We start from the raw sequence: 22,028 nt of genomic DNA, 5'->3' as shown, positions 1-22,028 counted from the left end.
AAAGAGTTTCTGCCCCAAATGGCGATAGATAGTGCTTTTTTCCATAGATGCTGCCAGGCCTGCTGAGTTCCTCCAGCATTTTGTGTGTGTTGCCTAACATTTACTCTTTCCTGTTTGAGGAACTAGCATTTGAAATTCTGTTTACTATCTAGCTTTTAAGCTTTCTTCTCAAGAGGAAGGTGAGATAAAGGCACCATTACAATAACTGGGACACCAGTGCTGGAGTGATTGTGAATGCTGATCAAAGAGTGACACTTCCACAGTCGAATACAGTCCATGGAAAAGTGTGATAGGCAAAGCATGTAAAATGGCAAATAAATCTCATAATAATGTTAAATTATCTCTTACTACATGAAGTTTGCAACATTTCTGCAAACTTAAAGCAGTTTTGGGATAAAAAGGGATTGATTATCATCATCATCATGGCTTGGCTTCGCGAATGAAGATTTAGGAAGGGGGCCGCCCACGTCTGCTGCAGGCTCGCTGGTGGCTGACAAGGCCAATACGGGACAGGCAGATCCGGCCACAGCGGCCGCAAGGAAAATTCTGTTCTAGGTTTGGTGCTGCTGTGTCACAGTTCTTCGTCCTTCTCCTTTTGTCCTCAACGCCAGCTCTGCGTGCGTTCTCGAAGGAGGAGACAGACTGGTGAATGGTGTGGCGCCAGGCCTCATGATCGGAGGCTAGATTAGACCACTGGTGATAGTCAAAGTGACAGGCACCAAGGGATTTCTTCAGAGAGTCCTTGTACCTCTTCTTTGGCGCCCCTCTGAAACGGTGGCCAGTGGAGAGTTCATCATACAGTACAATCTTGAGCAGGTGATGATCCTCCGTCCTGGAGACGTGCCCTGCCCAGCGTAGCTGTGTCTTCAAAGCATGGCCTCGATGCTGGTGACCTCCGCCTGGTCGAGGACTTCGATGTTGGTGACAAAGTCACTCCAGTGGATGTTGAGGATGGTGTGGAGGCAGCGCTGGTGGAAACACTCAAGGAGTCGTAGGTGGTGATAGTAGGTGACCATGACTCGGAGCCGTACAGGAGGGTGGTCAGTACAATGGCTCTGTACATGCTGATCTTTGTGCCTTTCTTCAAATGCTTGTTGTTCCAGACTCTTTAGTACAGCCTGCTGAATGCACTGTTTGCCTTTGCCAGTCTGTTGTCAATCTCTTTGGCGATCTTGGCATCTGACAAGATGGTGCACCCCCGGTAGCTGAACTGGTGGACAGTCTTCAGCTCTACCTCACCAATGGTGATGCAGGGAGGGTGATAATCTTCCTGACGTGTGGGCTGATGGAGAACTTCTGTCTTCTTCAAGCTGACTTCCAGTCCGAAGAGCTCGGCAGCCTCTGCGAAGCAGGATGTTATACGCTGCAGGGCTGTCTCTGCGTGGGCAACAAGGGCAGCATCATCGGCGGAGAGTAGCTCTCGGATGAGTTGCTCCAATGTCCTCGTGTGGGACTGTAGTCGCCTCAGGTTGAACAGGCTGCCATCGGTACGATATCGGATGTAGACACTGTCCTCATCATCAAGGTCTGTGGTCCTTTTCAGCATCACTCTGAAGAAGACGGTGAAGAGAGTCAGCACAAGGACGCAGCCTTGCTTTACTCCGTTGCCTATTGGGAAGGGTTTTGAGAGGTCGTTGTGTCTGCCTTGGCCACGCTGATCTTCATGTAGCTGGATGACCACGCTGAGGAACTTTGGGGGGCATCCCAGTTGTTCCATGATTTGCCACAGACCTTCCCTGCTCGCGGTGTCGAAAGATTTAGTAAGGTTGACAAACCTCACGTACAATCCCTTGTTCTGTTCCCTACATTTCTCTTTGAGCTGCCTGAGAACAAATACCATGTCGGTGGTGCTCCTGTTGGCTCTGAAGCCACACTGGCTCTCTGGGAGGAGTCCTTCAGCAATGATGGGCACCAATCTGTTCAGGAGTACTCATGCGAGGATTTCCCTGCGACAGAGAGAAGCATTATCCCTCGGTAGTTGGAGCAGTCGGACTTTTCTTGTTCTTATACAGGGCGATGATGACTGCATCACAGAGGTCCTCTGGTAGTTTACCTTGTTCCCAGCAGCAAAGAACTCACGGAGTTTGATGTGTAATGCTGGGCCCTCATGCTTCCAAATCTCAGGTGGGATTCAATCAACTCCTGCTGCCGTGCCACTTTTCAGCTGCTCTATGGCCTTGACTGTCTCTTCTCGGGCTGGAATTTTGTCCAGTTCTGTTTTCTCTGGCTGTTGTGGGATGCGATGAATTGCCGAGTCTTGGACCATGCGGTTGGCGTTGAAGAGAGTCTGGATCTGTTCTGACCACCGGTTCAGGATGGATGCCTTGTCTGTGAAGAGCACCTGACCATCTGCACTGCACAAGGGACTCTGGACCTGGTGCGAAGGGCCGTACACCGCTCTCACGGCTTCATAAAGTCCTCTGTAGTCACCGGTGTCTGCGCAAAGCTGAGTTCTCTTTGCGAGGTTGGTCCACCACACGTTCTGAATCTCTCGAAGCTTGCGCTGGAGGTTGCTGCATACAAGGCGGAAGGCTGCTTTCTTATCAGAACAAGACGGCAGAGCAAGGTGTGCCTGGTGGGCGGATCTCCTCTTCGTCAGCAATTCTATACAACTGCTGCAAATAGCTCAAATCCCATCCCTCACCATAACTCTATTTGGCAAAGTTAGTAAACACTACATTTATGTAACAAAGGTCAAAAGGGTTTTAACTTGAATGGATACAAATATTTCATCATACAATAGGCCTTCTTACAGGCATGTTAACCTACCAAATGTTGAGAGGACGAGGCGGATGTGGAGAGGATGTTTCCTATGATGGGGGTGTCGAGAACTAGAGGGCAAAATTGAGGGGCGATCCTTTAGAAAAGAGTTAAGGAGGATTTCTTTTAGCCAGAGAGTAGTGAATCAGTGGGATGATCTGCCACAGACTGTGACGGAGGCCAAGACCATTGGCATATTTCAAGCAAAAATTGATAGTTTCTTGATTGGTTAAAGCATCAAAGGTTATGGCAAGAAGGCAGGTGTACGGGATTGAGTGGGATTCAGGATCATACATGATGGAATGGTGGAGCAGACTCGATGGGCTGAATGGCCTAATTCTGCTTCTATGTCTTATAGGAACATTTTGGCAATATTTTAAACACAACGAATACAAATCTTCATTCTACTGAAAAAAAAGAGCCAAACCTCCAAAATCTAGTAAAAAAAAATAGGAGTAAGGCTTCCATTGCTTATCAGTAACTAAATAATATTCACGGGTGTTATGTTTGAAAACAAAGCATGATAATATTTTTCAGCAATCACATACAAAGTACTGGCACATTCTGACATTACTAATATCGAAGTGTAGATTTGTTCTAAACAGTCAGAATCAGAATCAGGTTTATTATCACCAGCATGTGATGTGAAATTCGTTAACTTAGCAGCAGCAGTTCAATGCATTACATAATCTAACAGAGAAAAAAAAGTGGACAATAATACTAAAACATGCCCTTTGGTCCAAGAAGTTGTGTTGAACTAATTGAAGTATTAATTAGGTGCTTAACTAATACTTCTGCCTATAGTGTTCACATGCCTCCGTTTTCTGTACATTCATCTGCCTTTAATCCTGACGGTTCTCATATCATAACATACAAAGAGCATGCCTGAGATGGCCTTTGGAACTGGTACAGAAGTTACTCTACTTCCCTATCCTTTCTCCACAGATTTTTTACCCACAGTTCTTTCCAGAAACATAGAAAAGAGGAGGAGTGAGCTGTTCAGCATTTCATGCCTCTCCTGCCATACATTGTGATCATGACTGATAAAACATTTAAGTTAAAAATCACATTCCTGCCTTCTCCTCATGGCTGTGGTGCCTCCTGTGCCTAGAAGTTTACCTACATTGGTCTTACAGCCATTTGTCCACTATTGACAGCCTTCTGTGGTAGTAAATTCCACTGGTGTACCCCACTGACAAAATTTCTCCTTATCTCAACCTCTTGCCTTGCAAGCTCTCATTCTAGAAACATCATCTCTCACGAATCATCTACTTGTGCCGGAATTTTGTTTGAATGAGACTCCTTCATTCTTCTAAGCTCCACTGAACACTAACTACCTGACCTCAAATCTCTCTTCATTCAGCAGACCCACTACCCTAGAAATTATCCAGTTTCTATCTCCAGATATAGAGGACAAATTGGGCAGCAGATTATTCTAAGAAGCCACATCATTTTAGTTTAAACAGGTAAAAATAGATTGTCTCTGGCTCATAATACTGTGAAGAAAACACCTCTAAAGCTCCCAACTGGCACTAGGCTAGATTCAGTTTAAGAGTGGAAAAGTAAATCTTCGTTTATCTGCAAAATAAAAGATAACACGGTAAATAGAACATGGTAAAGTAAAACAGCCAGCAGCAGAAGAGGAAGTTCAAAACAAATTTATCAAAGTTAACCTCAGATTCAGTTCCTTGTGGGCATTCACAATGTATACAAGAAACACAATAGAATCAATGAAAGACCGCACCCAACAAGATGGAATATTAATGTGCAAAACACAACAAACTTTTGCAAATACAAAAAGAAAAATTAACACCAATAACAAATAAGCAATAAATAGAAAACTTGAGATGAAGAGTCCTTGAATGTTATTTCATAGGTTGTGGGAACACTTCAGTGTTGGGCTGAGCGAAGTTGAGTGAAATTTTCTCTTCTGGTTCAAGTGCCTGATGGCTGAGGGGTAAAAACTCTTCCCGATCTAAGTATTCTTGTCAGCTAATGCCGATGCTTAGAACAGCACTTATTGCGGAGTTAATATTCTACTAATTCATCTAGACCCATCAACCAGACTAGAAACCTTGAGAAGTAGGACAGCAGTTTAATTAGACTTGTTCTTATCGGGGGAGCCCTCAACATCGGGAACAATCCCTCTCTTACTGCTACCATCAGGGAAGAGCTACAGGAGCCTGAAGACACACACGCAATGTTTTAGGAACACCTTCTTCTCCTTTGCCATCAGATTTCTGAATGGTCCATGAACCCATGAACACTACCTCACTATTCTTGCACGACTGATTTATTTGTAATATACAGCCATTTTTTATGTCTTGCACTAGACTGCTGACAAAAAAAACAGCAAATTTCACTACATACAAGACCAATGAAGCAGTGGAGGCTACCTCAGTAAGTATATTTAAGACAAGGCTTGAAAGATTTTTGCATAGTTGGGGAATTAAGGGTCATGTGGAAAAGGCAGGTAGGTGGAGATGAGTCCATGGCCAGATCAGCCATGATCTTATTGAATGGCAGAGCAGGCTCGACGGGCCAGATAGCCCACTCCTGCTCCTATCTCTTATGTTCTTGTACATCAGTGATAATATCACTGTTACAGAACCAGCGACCCCCCCCATACCCCATCCATTATTTATTTATATACACACATTCTTTCTCTCTCTCTCCTTTTTCTCCCTCTGTCCCTCTGACTATACCCCTTGCCCATCCTCTGGGTTTTCCCCCCTCCCCCTTTTCCTTCTCCCCGGACCTCCTGTCCCATGATCATCTCATATCCCCTTTGCCAATCACCTGTCCAGCTCTTGGCTCCATCCCTCCCCCTCCTGTCTTCTCCTATCATTTTGGATCTCCCCCTCCCCCTCCAACTTTCAAATCCCTTACTCACTCTTACTTCAGTTAGTCCTGACGAAGGGTCTCGGCCTGCACCTCTTCCTAGAGATGCTGCCTGGCCTGCTGCGTTCACCAGCAACTTTTAAGTGTGTTACCCCAGTTCAATTCCGCCACTGTCTGTACGGAGTTTGTCTGTTCTCCCCATGCCCATGTGAATCTCCTCTGGGTGCTCCAGTTTCCCCCACATTCAATAGATGTACTGGTTAGTAGGTTCATTGGTCACACTGGAGTAACTGGGTGTGGGCTCACTGGCCCAGAAGGGTCTGCTACAGGATGTTATTCCTAGTAATCAAATAAACCTTGTTTCTGATCAACTCTGGTATGGATGAAGAGTCTGATTCCAGTTGTACCTTCTAATCAATGACCCTTCCCATCAGTACACTGTAATAAACGACAGGAATTCTGCAGATGCTGGAAATTCAAGCAACACACATAAAAGTTGCTGGTGAACGCAGCAGGCCAGGCAGCATCTCTAGGAAGAGGTGCAGTCGACGTTTCAGGCCGAAACCCTTCGTCAGGACTAAGGTTCGTTAGTCCTGACGAAGGGTCTCGGCCTGAAACGTCGACTGCACCTCTTCCTAGAGATGCTGCCTGGCCTGCTGCGTTCACCAGCAACTTTTATGAGTACACTGTAATAGGTACTTTATCTTCCTCATCAGCTGGAAAACATTCTCTGGTATCCTCTAACTAAACCAATGTACCATATTGACCACATCAGATAACAAAATTCCCAATTTGGTCAGGATTTAGAAGTGCACATCTCTTACTGGAGCATATTCATAGAATCAGTAGGTTGTTTTGAACTGGTAGGAAGATCTTTAACCAGTTATATTGAGTTGCTGACCTCATGTCACAATATTGCTCAACTAGACAGCAAAGCAATGACAAGCACAAGATCTCCTCGCCATGGTGTGACAGAACTGGACCAATGAGAAGGACTGTTTGCTCCAATTGAAATGAGGCTGGATAGAGTAATCACACTTGGGGCAGCAGAAGGCAAGGCTGAAATTGCCTGACCCAGCAGTTCTTAAACAATGGCTTACAACACACTTTTCTGGTGGTTCAGACCAAGATGTGAGTTGTCTGGAAACTCCACCTTCCTGGAGCGACTGAGAGTTCGGGGGGTGGGGTTGGTTGCGGTGGAAGGAAGAGCTAGCAAAGGAGGAGAGTGTAACCTTAGACGAGAGAAGCTTCAGAAAGAGGTCAAAAGCAAATGAAAGGGCAAGAATGTATGGGGAGGGTGAGAGCACCTTGTTGGAGAGGAGGGGAGGTGGGAAGGCAATGGAATGAAGAGAAGGGAGAGTAGACAATACATTAGCCTGTTATTTCCTATATGGAAGAGTCCCAATTCTACTGCTTGGACTGAAAACCGGAGGTCAGCTTGGATAACTGTTCTCCCATCTGGTGGTAACTTAGTAGTCAACATAACGGCTCTGCTCTCACTTTCTCTCCCACCACTTAAATCCCAAATTAAGAAAGTGTTTTTCTTTACCACCACCAACCTCATAGTTCCCACACCCCGCACCTCCCATTTCTACCTTCTACCCAAGATTCACAAACCTGCCTGTCCAGGTAGACCCATTGTTTCAGCTTGTTCCTACCCCACTGAACTCATAGCATCTTACCTCCCCCCCCCCAGCTCAGTCCCTTCCCACCTACCTCCGTGACACCTCACACACTCTTGATCTTTTCAATGATTTCAAGTTCTCTAGCCATGAGCATTTTATTTTCACCATGGATGTCCAGTCCCTATACACCTCCATCCCCCACCAGGAAGGCCTCAAAGCTCTCCGTTTTTTTCTGGGCACCAGACCTAACAAGTTCCCCTTCACTACCAATTCCTCCGTCTCTGCCACATCTGCTCTCAGGATAAAGCTTTTCATTTGAGAATGAAGGGGATGTCCTTCTTTTTCAACGAAAGGGTCTTCCCTTCCTCCACCATCAACACTGCCCTCAACCACATCTCTTCCATTTCACTCATCTCTGCTCTTACCCCATCCTCCCATCACCCTACCAGGAATAGGGTTTCTCTTATCCTCACCTACCACATCAGCCTCCATATCCAGCACAAAATTCTCCGAAATTTCTGCCACCTCCTACTGGATCCCACCACCAAATACATCTTTCCCTTCCCCCCCCCCCCACTTTCTGCTTCCCACAGGGATTGCTCCCTATGTGACTCCCTTGTCTGTTCGTCCCTCCCCACTGATCTCCCTCCTGGCACTTATCCTTGCAAATGGAACAAGTACTACGCCTGCCCCTACACTCATCCCTCACTACCATCCAGGGCCCTAATCAGTCCTTCCAGGTGAGGTGACACTTCACCTGTGAGTCTGTTGGGGTAATTTGCTGCATTTGATACTCCCGGTGTGGCCTCCTGTACATGTGAGACCTGACATAGATTGGGAGATCGCTTCGCTGAGCAACTACGCTCCGTCTGCCAGACCAAGTGGGATTTTCAAGTGGCCACCCATTTTAATTCCACTTCCCATTCCATATGTCTATCCATGGCCTCCTCCACTGTCATGATGAGGCCACACTTAGTTAGGAGGAACAACACCTTATATTCTGTTTGGGTAGCCTCCAACCTGATGGCACGAACATTGATTTCTCAAACTTCTGGTAATCTCCCCCAAACCCCCCTCTCCATTTCCCATCCCCTTTTCCCTCTCTCACCTCATCTCATCAATCAACTTCCCAGCTCTTTACCTCACCCCTCCCCCTCCAGGTTTCAGCTATCACCCGGTAGTTCTCTTTTCCCTCCCCCATCTTTTAAATCTACTCCTCAGCACTTTTCCTCCAGTCCTGCTGAAGGGTTTCAGCCCGAAATGAGTTTAGATTTAAGGACCAGACAGCACTGAGTTAAGAATTCTTTGGTATTTAAGAATGCCTTGGTAATTGAAGGTTTGGGAAGGAGTTACTGGTTATCTACCTAATTTATTTTGATGTTATTTGGTAATTTAGTTTGCAAGGGTCTCAGGTAAGGGCAACAACTGTTTGCATTCTTTGGGATTATTCTGGAATTACAGGATTATGGATAGATGAAATTAACTAACATGAGAACCAGTCTTCAGGAAGAAAAACCTGCTCAACTTCAACTGAATCTTTAAAGCTATTAAAACTAATCATTAGCTGGGACTGATTAAACTTTTGCAGGAAAGGCAAGAGATTAATGATCATACTAATGGGTTGTTGCTGAAAACTTCAGGATGAGATTGGAAAGGTTAAGTTGCTGCCACTCAACGTGCAGTTCAGGACAGGTCTGTTTAGTTACTTAACGTTCTGGTTAGCTGTATATTCAGGAAGCTATCTCTTAATATTGTAACAAGAGAAGCATATTTTGGCTATCAAGAGTTTGTGTTTGAAAGGTTTCAGACCAGCCACCAGTATTGAATATTCAAAACAGTTCTGCCAGATGGGAAGTAAATATGTATGTAATTCTGTAAAGTTACCTGTCAACACTCGAAATGTCAAAGTGGGTGATTATACCTATTGTGACTATAGTGAATCATTCATTATCATTGTTTTTTTAAGAAAATAAAATAGTGTCAGGAGTGGATAACTGAACCATGTAGCTCACTTTAGTCAATATAAACATGAATGTATTGAGTGCCTTTCAAGTTCAGGTTAGAGTTTGTCATCTGACTGTACATATATACAACCAAACGAAACAATATTCCTCCAGAATACAGTGCATCCATAAAACATATCACACACTATTAATATGTTAATAAAATATAATTCAAAATGCACGCAGGGGACATCTCAGTTGCTCGCTGTTCTAGTGATGAACTTCCGTGGTGACATGGTATTCATTAGTCTCACAGCCAGAGGGAAGAAGCTGCTACCCAGTTTATTCGTCCTAGTCCTGATGCTCTTGTACGTCCTTCCTAACAGTAGAGGGTGAAAGAGGTTGTGGAATGGGTGGTAGGGATCCTCAACAATGCTTTGGGCCCTTCGTCTGCAACACTCCTGGTAAATGTCACAAATAGGGTGGCGAACTGTCCAAGAGGCGCTTGTTACACATGGTGAAGAAATGCCCCACATCCTTACCTAGAGACAGACAAAATCTTAGTCAGAGAAGAGAATCTTAAAGGAGAATAGAAAGACAGAGGCTAAGAAACTTATGGAAGGAATTTGCAGATACAATAGGGTATTTTAAGAGATTCCTAGACAGGTATAGGGAACTTAGAAAAATAGAGGGTTATGCAGTCGGCAGTTTCTAGGGTAGGTTTCTGTGGGCCACAGGGCCTGTAATGTGCTGTAGATTTCTATGTTCTATGTTCAGGGTCCAAGACCCTTTAAACTTAGAGTATAGCTTTCAGAAGTAAAGTGAAGACATGTTCCAGAGAGCAGAAATGAAGTAATGGTAACTCTGAGGGATGTCGAGCTGGAGGAAGTTATAGAGTTAGGGATGAGCAATGCCCTGAAGGGATATGATTACAATACAATGGTACTTCGGCAGCATTAACCAGTTGATAAATAAGGGTGAAGGGTCAAAAGTGATTGGATTGCCTCAAGTTTAAGGTGAGTAGACAAGACAGCAGAGAAATAATCACATCAAAAGTTTACAAAAGGAGAGATAAACACTGTAATTGGGCTTTTCTAGAGGCCAGTCAAAAATGCCACTTTGATTGAAAATGTGTTCTGAAGCTTACATTAGTGATGAACATGACATCAAGGCTCAACACATACTTTTGCCATTGACAGTAGTAATGTTGGTGGCGAGGGAACGGAGTTGTATTGATCTGGATGGAGTTCATTTGTGATAACCCCTCGACATAATCAATTACTATGGCCAACGTTCAAGGTACAGAATTGATTGGCCACAGAGGTGAAGTACCACAACTGCCTGGCAGTTAGGGAACTGTACCCAGCAAGCAATCAGTCTTCAGAACACATGGGAGAAATTTAGGGGGATATCCCTGTAGGTAAACTGAATCAGTGGTTTGTTCCTTGGTAGATCCATGCCCAGGTAAACGTCTGATGTGCAGATATACTGAACCCCGGCTGATGAAGGCAGGTATACCATACTCCTCCTTCACTTGAGTTACTGCTTTCAAGGAGCTGTGGATTTTCACCTGACATCGTTGCTCCAGGGGTCCTTCCACGTGTGCACAATATACTTGCCTCTTATATTTGACCTCCCAGCATGGGCAGCGTCATAGAGTATGCTTCACAGCAGTGGTCCCCAACCTCCAGGCCGTGAAGCATGCAGGGGTGCAGCGGTAGCCGGAGTGCACCCAGCACATCTTTAAGAAAAAAAGCCGAAATAAACAAGCTAATTAATCAGGTGCCGCCCGGCACGTAAATGTTGGCCCAGATCAAAGATGATTGCCGATTTCACTTGCTCTACGCAATGTTCACTCCTCTTTCCAGGGCGCTGGAGCCTTTAGCTGTTCCATTGTTTGGTCAATTTAAATGTCAGCCCAGACAGGCTGAAAAGACAGGGCTGTCAGGATCCAGGTGACATGTTGAACCTACACAAACATCTAATAAAGTATAGGCACTGCGGTGCTCTCTTTGTGATGACAGTTACATGCTGGTCCCAGGACAGATACACTTTACAGAGAGAGAAAGACGTCAATCCTTAATGCTGCAGAATTTAAAGTTATTGACCCTCTCCACCTCAGTTCCTCTAATGAAGACTGCCTTCTGGGCGGCACCTAATCAATTAGCTTGTTTATTTCGGATTTTTTCTTAAAGATGTGCTGGGTGCGCTCTGGCTACCGCTGCACCCCTGCATGCTTGGTGGCCCAGAGGTTGAGGACCACTGCTTCACAGCACCCGTTGTAAGATCAAGGTTTGATTCCCATCGCTGTCTGCAAGGATTGTGAATGTTCTCCCTGTAACCCTATGGGCTTCTTTCAGGTGCTCCATTTTCCTCGCATATTCCAAAGACGTACGGGTTAAGCTTAATGAATTGTAGGCATGTTATATTGGTGCAGAAAGTGTGGCCACATCCTCAGGCTTCTCAGCACAATCCTCACTGAGATGATTTGATGCAAACAACACATTTCACTGATGTTTCAATGAACATGTGACAGATAGAGTTCATCCTTAAAAAAGCTTGAAAGCTCAACACCTCACACCTATCTGGATTAAGTTCTACGTCATTACTCAGCTCAAAATTTCCACCTGATCCATAACCTGCTGTATACTTTGATGATCTTCCTCACAATCTACAACTCTACCAATTTTCGTTACAATACAAGCTTATCAGACCACCTATCTTTTCAATTAATTTTATATACATAACAAATGTACGTTTGTATATTCATTAGAGTAAAGTCCTGCAACAAGTATTGTTTTTTCCCCACGTGTGAAGTGCCAAGGATCCTAAATCATCTCTGACTCATGATTTTCAGGAATCATGAACAATCTCTCCCCAGAAACAGCAGGGATCACCGAGCCATTCCTTGGGACAGTTCCCAGCATCTGAACTCTTCAGCCGGACTGCACCAGGGAACCAGACCATCCCCTGGGACAATTTCTTGGATCCTGAACCATCTCCCGTAGCAGAGCTGGTGATAGCGAACTATCTCCCCAGGCAAGGCCAGTGATCCTGAATCATCCCATCTGGCAATGCCAGGCATCCTGAAACATTCCCCAAAACATTCTACCCTACAGCCACTGCATAAGGGTCCTGTCAGTTTAAGTCATGGTTAAAACATTGCACATGCCGTTGGTAGCCAATGAAAGCAAATGTCAACAGGACCATTACACAATCATTACACAACAGAACAAAAAATTAAGATCTAATAAATTGTGCTTGGCATCATATTATGGCATATTAGAGTTATTAAAATTTCTAAAATAAGTTTTTTGTTCTAATTCTAAGTTAATTCACAAGTTAGCTTACATAAAACTGGTTAAAATAGTTTAGTTATGCAAATACCAATGTCAAGATGCTGACTACAGCTCAGCATTTAACACCATCATTACTAAAGTCCTGATCAAAAAGCTGCTTCTAGGCTCCTGTACCTCCCTCTGCAACTGGATCCTCAACTTCTTAATCAGAAGACCACAATCTGTGCAGATTGGAAATAACATCTCCACATCGCTGACAATCAACACTGGTGCTCCACAGGGGAGTGTGCTTAGCCCACTGCTCTAATCTCTCTGCACCCATGACTGTGTGACTAGGCATAGCTCAAACAGCATCTATAAGTTTGCTGATGATACAGCCATTGTTGGCAGAATTTCAGATGGTGGTGAGAGGGAGCACCGGAGCGAGATATACCAGTCAGTTGAGTGGTATCGCAGCAACTACTTTGCACTCAAGATTACAGAGCTGATTGTGGGCTTCAGGAAGAGTAAGATGAGGGAACACAAGCCAATCCTTGCAGAGGGATCAGAAGTGGAGAGAGTGTGCAATTTCAAGTTCCTGGGTGTCAGTATCTCTGAGGACCTAACCTGGATGCAACATATTGCTGCAGCTACAAAGGAAAGCAGGCAGCTATACTTCATTAGGAGTTTGAGATTTGGTTTCTCAACTAAAGCACTCAAAAATTTCTACAAATGTACCGTGGACTGGCTGCAACACTGTCTGGTACGGGGGGGGGGGGAGAGTGGGAGATCGAAGTAAGTTTCAGAAACTTGTAAATTTAGTCAGCTCTATCATGAGTACCAGCCTCCATTTATCAAGAAGTGGTGGCATTGGAAGACAGCGTCCATCATTAAGGATTCCACCTCTCAGAACATGCCCTCTTCACATCAGGAAGGAGGTACAGAAGCCTGAAGGCACACACTCGGCGATTCAGGGACAGTTTCTCCCTCTCTGCCATCTATTTTCTAAATGGATATTGAACCCATGGAACACACACAAAATGCTGAAGCCACTCAAAAGGCCAGGCCCAAAATGTTGACTGTACTCTTTTCCATAGATACTGCCCAGCCTGCTGAGTTCTTCCAGCATTTTGTGTGTGTGCTACTTGGATTTCCAGCAACTGCAGATTTTCTCTTGTTTGATATTGAACCCATGAATACTACCTCACTACTTTTTTTATTTCTGTTATTTTGCTCTACTTATCTATAGACATATATACAGTATATACAAAATGTAACTAATTTTTCCCTCTATATTTATCACACATTTCATTGTACTGCTGGCATAAAGTCAACAAATTTCACGACATAAGCTAGTGATATTAAAGCTGATTCTGATATAAAATTTATAAAAATCTGGAAATCAATAGATCATTTATCAACATGATACTAGACGTGAAAGGGGTCTTTTTCCCAATTCTGTCAGACTTCATGATCTTTATTTGTAAAATAGTATGAAGTAAAAATATGCAGCAAAATACTAACCTTTCCAAAGCCAGTGATGATTTTTGCTTTGAGAATACATTATTTTTCTAGGCAGCTATGATACTGGGAATTTTAAACTTTAGGTAATGCAGTAAAACTGTGCACTCAGAAATAGTTTTTAGTGGTAGAAGAATTGATAAAGTACTTCAATTTAACCTTCAGAAGCAGGATTTCTTAAGGCAGCTAAAGAGGAGGGAAGGATTTAAAATTGTGCTAAAGGATCATGAGATTTGGGTAGTTTCTCCATATTTACTTAACATAGATTTGTTTAGAATATAATGTCTGATTAACGATGGGATTTTTAGAGATGAGGAGTGGTGTTGATAATTTCAGTATTTGATGTGTATATGAATTTTAAGAGGAAAAAGTCATTGATAACAAAATGATCAAGAAAATAAAAGCCCATAGGATCTCATTACTAATCCAATTTTACATATAAACAAAGTGGGCTCATTTTGTTTTGTATCATTCTTGGGGTATTTACACTACAATATTTCACGCTGCTGTTGCACAGATACGAAGCCTAACGTGTTGCTGGAAAGATGCAAATCTACCATCTGTTGGTGGTAATAACGTTTTTTTCATTAGAATAGCTCACTTGCCGTGTTGTGTGCAGTTCTTATGACTACGGGAAATGATAGGAAGGCGTTGGAGAATATTAGCTACAAGGAGGTGTTGGCAAGTGTATTTTCTCAGGATCAACTAACGGTGGATGAGGGACAGCTTCTTAGAAGTATGTCAAATTATAAGAGGCACAGATAGGGTAGATAGTCAAATCCAGAGAGCATAACTTTAACGTTCAAAAGTTTTAAATGAAATTTACAAGTGAAGTTATATTTTATAGAGTGTCTGGAACGGGCTGCCAGGGAGATAGTAAAAACACATATGATAACAAACTTTTAAGAGGCACGTAGACACACTAACAGCAAAGTAATAGGACCATTTCATCGGCGCAGACTTTGCCGAAGGACCTGATCCTACGTTAATAACCGCTTTCTGGGGTTCCCATTACTAACAGTGACAATGTGATGCCACTAAAAGTTATCTAAATACTTAAACTTTTCTAATAATTAATACAACTTTCTGCCCGCAGAACAACTCTTACCGACAGGGAAGCGACGTATCTTTAGTGTGTGTGGAGTGGGTCGAAGCGCCGGGACTCGGAACAGCAGCAGTCACACACGGAAGGAACAGGGCGAGGCGCGCTCCCGCTCATACCCCCACGCTCGATCAGCTGTCACGCCATAATATGACCAATCAGCGCACGCTGGGCGTTTCCCCTTTGTTTACGTCACAGTCAGGCACTGGCTGGTGTGGATCACTGTGTGCGCGCTTCACATTATACAAACCAGGTTTGTACACCTAATACTGCACACAGCGTTCTCTACAGCAGACAGTACATAAGACTGCCTGTGTATCTTGTGCTGTAACGAGGCTATGCTTGTGCAGTTATACTGTATACAAGACTTTGAGTCTGCACCTATATTTTGTACCCAAGGATTTGTGTGTGTTTCTAATCCAGTTGAATAACTGTGCTCAGTTATTCAGTTATTGAGAAACAGAGCTGAATAGGCCCTTCGAGGCCAGCAACTCCGGATTTAAACCTAGCCTAATCACTGGACAATTAAAACTAACCTACTAACCGGTATGTCTTTGGAATGTGGGAGGAAACTGAAGCACCAAGAGGAAACCCACGCATTCCACGGGGAGAACATACAGACTCCTTTCAGGTGACGCCGGAATTGAACTCCGAACTCCGACGCCCCGAGCTGTGATAACATTGAACTAAACGCTGTGCTACCAATGCTTTGCTGCCGGGCGAGATGGACTGATAAACAGCAAGGTGTCAGGACTGGAGGCGGGCATCTAACCAGTTCTGCTCCGTGACTTTTTACTCTGCTCTCCTTGGCGCTGAGGCTGAGGCAGTGTCATGCCATGCCACGCCACGGCTGCTCTGGGCTTCGTGGCAATTTGCCTCTGTGTGATAGACTGAGAATGAGACCACGGGCCTACTCCGGCTGCCCCGGCTTCGGCTTTATGGACTCCATTTTGTTCCCAATTGCTAAGCCTTGCTTTATTGTTTGCATGATTTGATTTGATTTTTTTCTCTCTGTGAATTGGGTGTTGGTCTTTTTTAAATTGGGTTCTTTCGGGCTTCTTCCTTTGTGCTGCCTGTAAGCAGACAAATCTCAAGGTTGTATAATTTATACATACTTTGATAATAAAATGTACTTTGAACTGGCATATGTTTCACGACAGCAACACAGTGCAATACATAATAAAAGATCTGTAAATTACAATTATATATATACAGCTGAAGTCAAAAGTTTACATACACCTTAGCCAAATACACTTAAACTCAGTTTTTCACAATTCCTGACATTTATTCCTAGAAAACATACCCTGTCTTAGGTCAGTTAGGATCACTACTTTATTTTAAGAATGTGAAATGTCAGAATAATAGTAGAGAGAATGATTTATTTCTGCTTTTATTTCTTTCATCACTTTCCCAGTGGGTCAGAAGTTTACATACAATTTGTTAGTATTTGGTAGCATTGCTTTTAAATTGTTTAACTTGGGTCAAACGTTTTGGGTAGTCTTCCACAAGCTTCTCACAGTAAGTTGCTGGAATGTACTTCCATTCCTCCAGACAGAACTGGTGTAACTGAGTCAGGTTTGTAGGCCTCCTTGCTCTCACACGCTTTTTCAGTTCTGCCCACAAATTTTCTATAGGAAACATTTTGTGCATTTCCCATTTTTCTGTAGTGCTGCTGCATCCTTTGAACAATATAATCTCTAACAATATTGCAATGGTCAGTGCCAGTTCTAATGTTAGGTTTCTTTTTGACAGTAGCCTCTTTTGGGTGCTTTGGATATGCATGCCACATACAAGCCTGTCCCTTAATGTATCAGAAAGTTCATCTCTAAAGTCACAGTACTGGGAAGGTTTGCACTGTTCTGCAATGTATTCAAAAATGCTTTCATCCTTTGACTGGTGACTTTGGTAAAATCAAAATCCATCAGCTATTACCAGTGGTTTAGGGCTCAAGTGATTTTGTAAAAGTGTAACAATTATGCCGAATGTCTTGCTTTCTGGCTTTTCAGTGGTTACTAAGTTGCATAAGAGACTGTACATTCTAGCACCCATTAAGCTAAGAAGCGTGGGGGCTTTCTTATCCTCATTTATGTTGTTCACATTACAATACAGTTCAACCCTCTCATTAGCACTATCAAATTCATCAACTTTCTGGACTAAAGCCATTGTCATGTTACTGTCATTTTAACTTTGCTAGTTGCACGTCTTTCACTGTGTGCTATGCTGTATCTGTGCGTCCCTTTGTTAGCATCTATGACAGCCCTCGTACTGTTTCCTCTCATTGTTTCATCCCGCAACTGTCAGTGCAATTTGTGATATTTTCTGACATTCAGGTTTGTGCTCATCACCAGTTCGTTGTGTCTGTGCAACTACATATCAATTAAATAAAGGAAGATGGCTTTAACTGGTGTGTGTGTGTGTGTGTGTGTGTGCGTGTGTGAGAGAGAGAGAGCGAGAGAGAGAAAATGAGTAAGCAACAGATCAATACGCATGCATAGACATCAGTCCATGTGTAGTACTAAGGGGAGTCATTGCTCTAAAAGAAATAGATCCATATATCACATTGCTTAGAGTGAACAGTTTTTAAACGTTGTATGTGGTTGTGCTCAAAAAGCAGTGATTTTTGTCAATGATAGTTGGTGAGAAATAAGCAATAAGAGCATTTAGAACCGTTTTGTTCACTGCAGTTTCAAGCATTCAAGCTAAGAGATGCCAGAAATGGCTGGAGTGAAAATGAAATGATTTCACTACTTCAACAAGTTAGTAATTATGTAGAATTTGAAGGTATCAACAATAATCTTGAATGTTACAATGAAAATGAAGATTTGAAGGATGCAATTGTCAAAAGCATTGTATGAAGGCAGTCTATTATCTGCACCCGGTGTCTGTGCTAATTTTGTTCATTTACAGTCAATCAAAAGTGTACACTAGATGAATTCCTCATCGATAACATATTAGGAATTAATATGCAGTTTTATAGTACAGTAGTATCATTGGTAGTATTCTACAAAGTTCTGTACTTCATTTAAATACATAATTTGTTTTTCAGTTAAATGGTAGTTTGTCTTTTTTATACCTTTTTAACTATTTCCATGAAACTTCAAGTAATTGGGGCAGCTGCTTGATTGGGCTAAAATGTATTGGTCCCAATAAGTCCCAATTAAGTGGAATCCACTACATTTGCATTAAGGAGCTGCTACACAAGTATACTTCATAAAGTTCAAAGTTGAAAGTAAATTTATTATCAAAGTACATTTATGTCACTATGTACAACCTTGAGTTTCATTTTCTTGCAGGTATACTCAATAAATCCACAATGGAATAATAATCATAACAGAATCAGCGAAACACCACACTAACTTAGGCATTCAACCAGTGTGGAAAAGACAACCAACTGTACAAATATAAAAAGAAAGAAATGATAATAAACAAATAAGCAATTAATATCGAAAACCTGAGGTGAAGAGTCCTTGAAAGTGAGCCCATAGCTTGTAGGAATATTTCAGCAATGGGACAAGTGAAATTATCCCCTTTGGTTCAAGGGCCTGATGATTAAGAGGTAATAACTGTTGCTGAACCGGGTGATATGGGTCCTGAGGTTCCTGTGCCTTCTTCCTGATGGCAGCAGCGAGAAGAAAGCAAGAGCTGGATGGTAGTGGACCCTGATGATGGATGCTGCTTTCCTGCGACAACACCCCAAGTAGATGTGCTCATTGGTGAGGAGGGCTTTACCCGTGGTAAACTGGGCCGTATCCACTACTTTTTGTAGGATTTTCAGTTCAAGAGCATTGCTGTTTCCATATCAGGCTCTGATGCAACCAGTCAATATGTTCTCCACCACACATTTAATGAAGTCTGTCAAACATTTTAGATGTCATGCCAAATCTTTGCAGACTCCAAAGGACGTCAAAGTGCTGCCGTGCTTTCTTCGTAATTGCCCCTTCAAGTCGACCTAAAAGATAACCTGCAAGATGATTTAAGTCAACCTTTGTAATTGTAATTGGAAAAGTGGCCACAGAGTGTAGTTCTCCAATTATGGTGGCAGTCTTATGATATAGTGACAGAGGAGATGTTGGCTAGTAGGGATTTCTTTTACTCAAATACATAGTGAGAATATGGAACTAGTGAAGACACTTTTAAGCTGAATATTATGGAAGCACTTAAGAGGAAGCTGGACAAATAAATGCAGGGGAAGGATTAATGTTGGGGGAATTTGTGTATGAAAGCTTCACTCTAAATCTGGGATTCACATGCGGCCCAGGTACCCTCTTAGTTTCAGCTCAGACCTGGACACCACACAAGCTGTGTTCAGTTTCTCTGGAATAAGTCCATTTATTCATGCCTGTTACACTGTACACTGGGGAGCACTTGAGTGAGAGCTCAAAGTTAATCCACTGATCAAATAAACTTCCAGCAATTTGTAACAAGGTAGTTACATACAGTTTTCACAATTTCAGTTAACCACTTTTCTTTGTCGTATTTGATCTTTGTTTTATTTCTGCAGGGGTTATCTCTGACTGCCTGACAATTAGGACTTTGCCTTTTTACCAGGCAGCCATTTCCCTCACTCTCCTATCAGCTGGGTTCTCCAGTTTATATTTTTGTCCTTCTGTGGTAACTCATCTTATCTCAAGATCTCTTACCCTGAGCTATATTCCATCTGTTTATCTCTACTCCAGCTAGCTATGGCTAATAGTTTAAATGTTTCCCTGATCTAAGTGGCACTCCGTGTCTTTCAAATGACTTTTAAGCCACCTCCACTAATGGGCTATTTTTTCATCACCCCTTTCTAACTTGTATGACATTTAAATTGGCCGAGTTTGCATGCAACAAGTAAAATTATAACAATATTTTTATATATCAAAATAAATTTTATTCATAATAAAAATATTTATAGGAATAAACCACATAATGCCTTTTCATTCTTATATTCATAGTCAATATGTTAAGTAGTGTTCCATTACATTCCTTAAATCCAAAGGACTGTTGCCACTCATATGCCACTCTGGGGTGGTACACTAGACCCAACCTGGACCCTCCCTGTGCAGTAGCTAAAAACCCCTGTACTGTAATCCTCTCCATCTGCACCAAGCATCAGTAGTGTCCCTCAGCATGTACTCCTGCAGCCTGAAATGTGCCAGTTGGCAGCATTCTCTCACAGACATCTTGATGTGCTGGGAGACCAGCATGTTTCAGTCAGGCCAAAGGGCATTTTTCACCGAACTGATGATCTACCAGCAGCACTTGATACGTGTGTGTGTGTGTGTGTGTGTGTACGTGTACGCGCACGTGTCCCCATCCGTCCGTCCGTCCCTGGGTCAGCCCAGAGATCAGAGAACCCACTGTCACGCAGCTGCACAGGATGACCCTTGACACAGGTGCTTGCATCTTTTTACAATATGGGTTGAAAGATAAATTTGAGGAAGGAAGATTGGGTGGTGTGTGAGTAACTGAGATACACATTTAAGGAAGAGTGAATTTTAAGAGATCGTCTATGCTTGCTAAACAACATGAAACAGAATTGGGAAGAACCTGGAAAGCCCCCAGTTTCTATCGTGACATTTCTCAGTTTGATGAGGAAATAGAGACAAAAATGGAAAGATCAACAAGAGTTCAGTATTTTATATGATAAACAATAAAGATGGTGAGTGTGTTACAATCCTCATTTATTATTTCCATAGTACTAAAATGAGGTTTAGCACTGCTTTCAAACTTGCTCTACTGTGGACAGATTACAGGGAAAGACTAGGGTTCTCATGTCAGCCTTATGCAATTCCTAACAACATCGGTAGTGTCCCTCAGCACGTACTCCTGCAGCCTGAAATGTGCCAGTCAGCAGCATTCTCTCACAGACATCTTGATGTGCTGGGAGACCAGCATGTTTCAGTCAGGCCAAAGGGCGTTTTTCACCGAACTGACAGAATTTGACAAAAGACCCCATTTATTATAAAGTACTGCTAATACATAGTAAATCATTATGCATTAATTATGAATTATTGGTTTAAGTTGGAATATCAGTAAGCCCCATTGTAGTTTTCCTAGAGCACTTTTAACAGGCCTGATCTCTTGTTATTGGAAACTAATCCACTCTGAGGGGGATGTGGGAACTCCTGCTACTGCTAGCGAGGGAAATAAAACACAAAAGATCACCTAGGATGTAAGGATGCAAGTTCCTTTGTGGCAGAATCCTGATCAATTCAGGATGCTTGGTAACTCTCCTGGTGTACACAGCTCCCAGCACTTTTCTTATGAAGGCTTTTACCTGATTCTTCAATTATCCTCATCCGACACCTTTCCAACACAATGCTCCAACCCTTTGTTGTGCAGAGTAATGCTTCTGACATTGTTTCGGAAAGGATCTTCAGAGCATTAAGTTATGTCATAGTAGTTAGCACAATCACTTTAGAGTACCAGCTGGGGTTCGATTCCTGCTGCTGTCTGTAAGGAATTTGTATGTTCGCTCCGTGACATGTGAGTTCCATCCGGGTGCTCCGGTTTCCTCCACATTCCAAAGACATACGGTTAGGGTTAGTGAGCTGAGGGCATGATATGTTGATGCCAGAAGTGTGGCTGCCCAGCACAATCATTGCTGAGTTGATTTGATGCAAATGATGCATTTCACTGTATTGTTTTGATGTACTTGTGACAAAAAAAGTGAATTTTTGTATTGCATAAATTTGGCTTGCATTTCCCTGAATTTCAAAGACTGAAGGGTGATACGTTTGAGGTGCTAAAATGCGTTGATAGAGTAGAGAGTCATAGAGTCTAGACTCATAGTCATAGAGAAGTACAGCACAGAAAAAGGCCCTTTGGCCCATCTAGTCCATGCCAAAACCATTTAAACTGCCTACTCCCATCAACCATATCCCTCCATATGCCTACTATCCATGTACCTATCCAAACTTCTTTTAAGCATTGAAATCAAGCTCATATTGACCACTTGTTGGCAGCTCATTCCACA

General features: G+C 42.8%; 1 protein-coding gene across 2 annotated transcripts in view; it reads right to left on the bottom strand.

Annotated features, from left to right (window-relative positions):
• LOC134358935 (putative lysosomal acid lipase/cholesteryl ester hydrolase) overlaps nucleotides 1-15,205 on the bottom strand; it is a 64,839-nt gene extending 49,634 nt beyond the window's left edge. Inside the window, exon 1 of one of the 2 annotated variants that reach the window (XM_063071631.1) lies at nucleotides 15,077-15,205. The gene's annotated coding sequence lies outside the window, so the exon portion shown is untranslated. Of the gene's footprint in view, nucleotides 1-10,788; nucleotides 10,911-15,076 lie in introns of those variants that run through there. The other variant, XM_063071632.1, reaches the window with a different exon arrangement.
• Nucleotides 15,206-22,028: the final 6,823 nt, after the last annotated feature.

Source organism: Mobula hypostoma, chromosome 19, assembly GCF_963921235.1.
Source record: "Mobula hypostoma chromosome 19, sMobHyp1.1, whole genome shotgun sequence".
Classification (NCBI taxonomy): Eukaryota; Metazoa; Chordata; class Chondrichthyes; order Myliobatiformes; family Myliobatidae; genus Mobula; species Mobula hypostoma.
Note: the sequence above shows the minus strand (reverse complement) of the source record. Positions and strands in the feature narration are given on the sequence as shown.